The sequence below is a fragment of the Pteropus vampyrus genome, unplaced genomic scaffold, assembly GCF_000151845.1.
Source record: "Pteropus vampyrus isolate Shadow unplaced genomic scaffold, Pvam_2.0 Scaffold212, whole genome shotgun sequence".
Classification (NCBI taxonomy): Eukaryota; Metazoa; Chordata; class Mammalia; order Chiroptera; family Pteropodidae; genus Pteropus; species Pteropus vampyrus.
The window spans coordinates 1,504,656-1,509,508 of NW_011888993.1; positions in this window are offsets into that span (position 1 = coordinate 1,504,656).

The following is a 4,853-nucleotide window of genomic DNA, read 5'->3' on the forward strand; positions in this document are numbered from 1 at the left end:
TCCCTAGGATCTCATGCCTGTCACCGGGCTGAGATGAAAGTGGCAGGGGTGTGCCTGCAAAAAGGGGCAGAAGCTACCCTACCAACAACAGCCAGTCCAGCGTGAACACCTGAGTGAGGCAACACGTGACAGCTGACAGGCCCCTGATGGTCACAGTCCTCTTCGTCCCTCCATTTGGCCTCAATCCAGCGACTGTGGACCATCACACTTCCTCACACCCTGGGCCCCCCATGTGTGTGTTTGAGCGAACCCTCGTGGGGCGCTCGGCTGGAATTTCGTGGTGATGTTTTCTCCTCCCGTATTTGATTTTCAACAACTCGCCATTTCTGACAGCTGGTAATGGCTGTCCACTCATGGTCAAAGGTTGTCCTCTTTAAAAATGTAAGTATTAAAAATGAATTGGTTTAAAGAAAAATGTTAGTAGTTGGGGACCCTTAGCCATGACAAAAGAGCAGCCATGAAGGGATTCGAGAATTACTGGAATTTGGACAACAGTCCTGAGGGCAGTTCTAGGAGGTTCCATGGCTCGATGAACCGTGAGGTGCGTCCCTGCGGTGGTGACTCCAGGCCCTCACTACCCTCCGGCCTGGCCCGACACCCCTTCCCCCTCTCTCAGGCACTGGCAGTGTGCCTCAAGCCCCCAAGCCCCCGAGTCCCACATCAGTGGCGCCGGAAGGAGCGGAATCTGCAGTGGCCTCTGCTATAGAAAGATGGACACTCTGGGTTCCCATGGGTGGGGCGCAGGCGTCCGCACTGGCCAGGAGGCGAGGGAGGAGCGCGGTGCTGTGCAAGCGAGGTGGCTACCAGGAGCGCGTACAGCCCGGCCGAGCCCATCTGGCACTCCGTCACCAGCTCGTTTCCTCCACCGCCCCAAGGCCCAGCTCTCATCTGACCAGTGGCACCGGAACTGACAGAAGTGCCAGAAGGCCGCACCCCCCACCCCAGAGCAGAGTCAGAGGCTGCCCCAGGCCACCTGGGTGTGTGGGGAGGGGCCTTGGACAGAAAGACCTGGCCAAACCTCTGTCCGTGGAGGGGTCCTCCCGCATCAGGGGTGAGGTGACAGACACAGTGACCCGTATCCTGGGCTCCTCACAGGATAAGATGACAATGCTGGCTTCAGGGTCAGAGGACACCTCGTATTTGTCCTCCGTCACCATCTATGAGGTGCAAATACAACACAAGGCTGTGGTCCTCTGGCTGAGAGGCAGCTGCAAACAGCCACGACGTGCAGGTGGCAGGCCCCATGCCAGGCATCTGGTGCCTCCATAGGACTGAGTCACAGCCCAGCCCTCCAGGGATGCACGCCTGTAGAAATGAGTATAGACGATGGACCCTGCATACAAGGTGCTTTCATATGTAAAGAATGCCTTTAACTCAATAACAAGAACGGCAATCTGATTAAGAAACTGGTGAGTAATATAACAGATAGTTGGCAGAAAAGGAAACAGAAGTGTCCCTTTTTATACAATGACACAGATTACTGCCACTGCCAGAGAGAAGCAAATTGAAACTATAACAAGGTACTATCATCACCTGTGAGGACAAAACTCTGGAAGTGTGAGGAGCAGCTGGGCTGGCAGCTTGTGCGTCTGCAGACTGCTGGTGGAGGCTGCAGTCTTACCAGGAGCACCAGGCTCGTGCCTTTGACCCAGCAACCTAGATGTCCTCTGCCAGGACACACCCCCTCCACCGTCCTGCTGGACGTGGCCCCGCCTCCCCATGCTCTCCGCCTGGCTTCAGGCTTTAACTCCCCGCCCCGCCGGGAGATGCACTTTGGCTTGGTGTCTGTTGGACTGCGTCTGACAGGAGTGGGCGCCCGAGGGCGGGCCTGGGGCTGCCAGTCCCGGCTTGTGGAGGGACTCAGGAGCGGTGCTGGCTTCTCCCTGGGCAGCACCGGTCACATCGGGGAGACGTCACCCTGGAGACTGACTTCTTTAACCTAAGACGAGCGGTTTAAATTCTGATGTGACCTCACTTTCCCCTCAGTTGTCACTTCGGGTCAGAAAAGTACTATGACGAGAGAGGAACAGCTCTAGAGGGGGGAGATCCCAGTCACCCTCCCACAGCGCTCACCAAGGGTCTCCATCTTGCCTCTCCTTTCTGGTCAGTGATGTCCCCCCCGCCCCTGGGCCCACCACACTACACTCATCATGTAGCCTTTTAAATGGCTGGCTAAAGGGTGGATGTACTGCAGTTACCATCCTCGTGGGGGGACAGTCACACTGTTTCCGAGCTTTACCCTGAACTCACTTTATAAAGGAAGCCTCAAGTTGCCACCTCCCCCTCCTGGGAACTGTTTGTAAAACAAACCAGTTAGTAGCGAATGACCACGACCTCTCTGAAAATCCTGCGGATGCAAGGTCACCCCAGCCTCGGAGCCACAGGGGTTCCTGCGAGAGGGCTGGCAGCCCCCTAGAGGTGGCCTGCCCTTACCGACAGCTGCAGGGGCAGCTGCTCGGCGACCCTCCGCAGCAGTGTGTGGGTGGGCTTCTGGGAGCAGAGCAGGATCAGCCGCACCGTCCTATCTCCCCGCAGGAGGAGGCCTTTCGCCAGGAGGCCGACCCGCATCACACCTTTCAGGATCCTAGTGGAGGGGCCGACATTGCTGTGGAGACAGAGCCACAAACGCACGTGTGAGGAGAGGGGCTGGGGAGAAAGGGAGCATGTGGCCCTACTCTGGGTCCCCAGCTCCTCTGCTCACAAGCTCCCGGAACGTCGGCAGCTTGCTGGGCCGGCTGGGCCTCAACTTCCTCATCTGGGAGATGGGCTCCTCCCGAGGCCCACTTCGCAGAGTACCTGATGAAAGGGGACGTGAGAAGATGTATCTGACAGCAGTGCTGGGGACACGCCCGGCAAATCGCGCCCGCTCAGTAAGGGCCGGCAGTTGTCTCTTTCCTGATAAAATGCATTCTGAAAAAGGCCAAAGATGGCATCCCCATGGCCCCCGGTCCTCAGCCAGCCAGCGCTGCCCCTGCCCCTGCCCGTCAGGGATTGGGCACCTGCCCCTGCCCATCAGGGATTGGGCACCTTCTGAACCTTCTCTGAGGTCGTTTCTCTGCCCCTGCCCCTGCCCGTCAGCTAGAAGACCGGTCCAGGTGCTCGGGCCACAGCTTCCTGAGGGAGTCCCTGCTCCAGCCTCGGCCAGCTTTCTGCGGCGAATCTGATCATCGCATCTGCCTGATGCCCAGCCTCCCGCCATCGGCCCTATGCAGCAGGGGGACCTCCACGCTTCTTCCCTGGCCCAAGGCCCCCAGCCTGACCCCTTGGGCCTCCTTGCCGCCATCCTCACCCTCCACTCCCTCTGGGCCTTATGCTCTAGCCCCAAACCCCTTCCTATATTCCTCTGGCCCCACAGGGCTCATCCCTCTGCTCAAGTCAGTGCCCTCACTTGACTGAGCTCTAGAGAAATGTCTCCTCCGCTCCAGAAACTGCCACTCTCTAATTGCCTGTTTCTCTTTCTGACACTACTAAGGATAGGAGATAACCATTTTTTGAAAAACATGTTTATGTGTTCATATTCACTTGGGGACCAGAGAGCTCTGGAGCCCAACAAGGCCTGAGGGGCCCTGGCTGAGGGAGGCCACCAGCAAAATCCAGACCAGGGACGTCTGATTCGGGGGCAAAGACCAGACTCTGCAGCTGGGACTCCTAAGGGAAGAGCAAGCAGAAAGCAGGGGATGGGGGACATCCAGACACAGAGACTTAGAGACTGGTCAACGAATTTGAACTCCGATTCACACAAACTGTAAAACAAACAAAAAAACTCCACAAACACCAAAAAAAAAAAACCCACCCCATTCTGATATCTATGGACCAGCTGCAAATTTCAATGCTGACAGGATAGTTATTGATATTACAGAATTACTGTCAATTTTTAAAAGTACAATAACGGCATTGTGGGTTTGTTAAACAGAAGAGTCCTTACTGTTCAGAGACAGTACTTACTAGACGCTCACTAACGGATGTGAGGGTGGGACGTGGGGAGGATCTCCTTTTGGCCCCTACCAGAGGGACACGGAGGAGGGGCCGGAAAGCAAGTGACAGCGGTGTGGGAGGATCACGGGTCAGCAATGGTCACATGGTAGTCACCATAATTTTACGGTTCCGTCAACTTTTGTGCCTGTTAGAGAATTTCCATAATAAAAGTTAAAAAAACCCAAACACGGGGATCGAATATATGGCAGTCGAAGGAAACTGGACTCTGCGTGGTAATCACACAATAGAATATACAGATATCAAATTATAATGTACACCTGATAATCGTATAATTGTATTAGGCACGTGAGAAGCATGCTGACGGGGTGACCCGAGGGAGGCTGGAGTTCCTTCCCTGAGGTGCCCGTGTCGACATTCTGCCTTGACACGTGCTGAGGCTGCTCCCACGCCCACACTGGGGGCATCTGGGGGGAGTGTCCCAGGATCCTCCCTGCACGATTTTGTTATGAGTCCATAATTATTTCAAAATAAAAAGCTAAAAAAAAAGAAAAAGAAAAAAGTACACGGGGAGAAAAACTAGAGGGAACTTTAAAGCTTCAAGCGAGGTGCGATTTTTTTGTTCAGAAAACATGAGTGGAGATCAAGTGACATGACACCTTTCGGTCTGCAGTGCCAGACACCTCTGGGCAGCTTCCACGCATCCTGCCTTCCTGCCTCACGCTCAGCCCCGCGGTGCCCGGCTCAGGGGCCGCAAACCTGGCCCCTGGGAGCAGGGCCACAGCAGTGTCGTGGCCAGATCACCTTCTCCTGTGTGCGAGCACCGAGCCCCAGGCAAAGCTCGGGGTTGGGGTGCCTCTGCCCTTCAAAGACTCCTCTGTCAGACTTCTGGTCTAGGGTTTTGGCTTCACTCAGTCGCC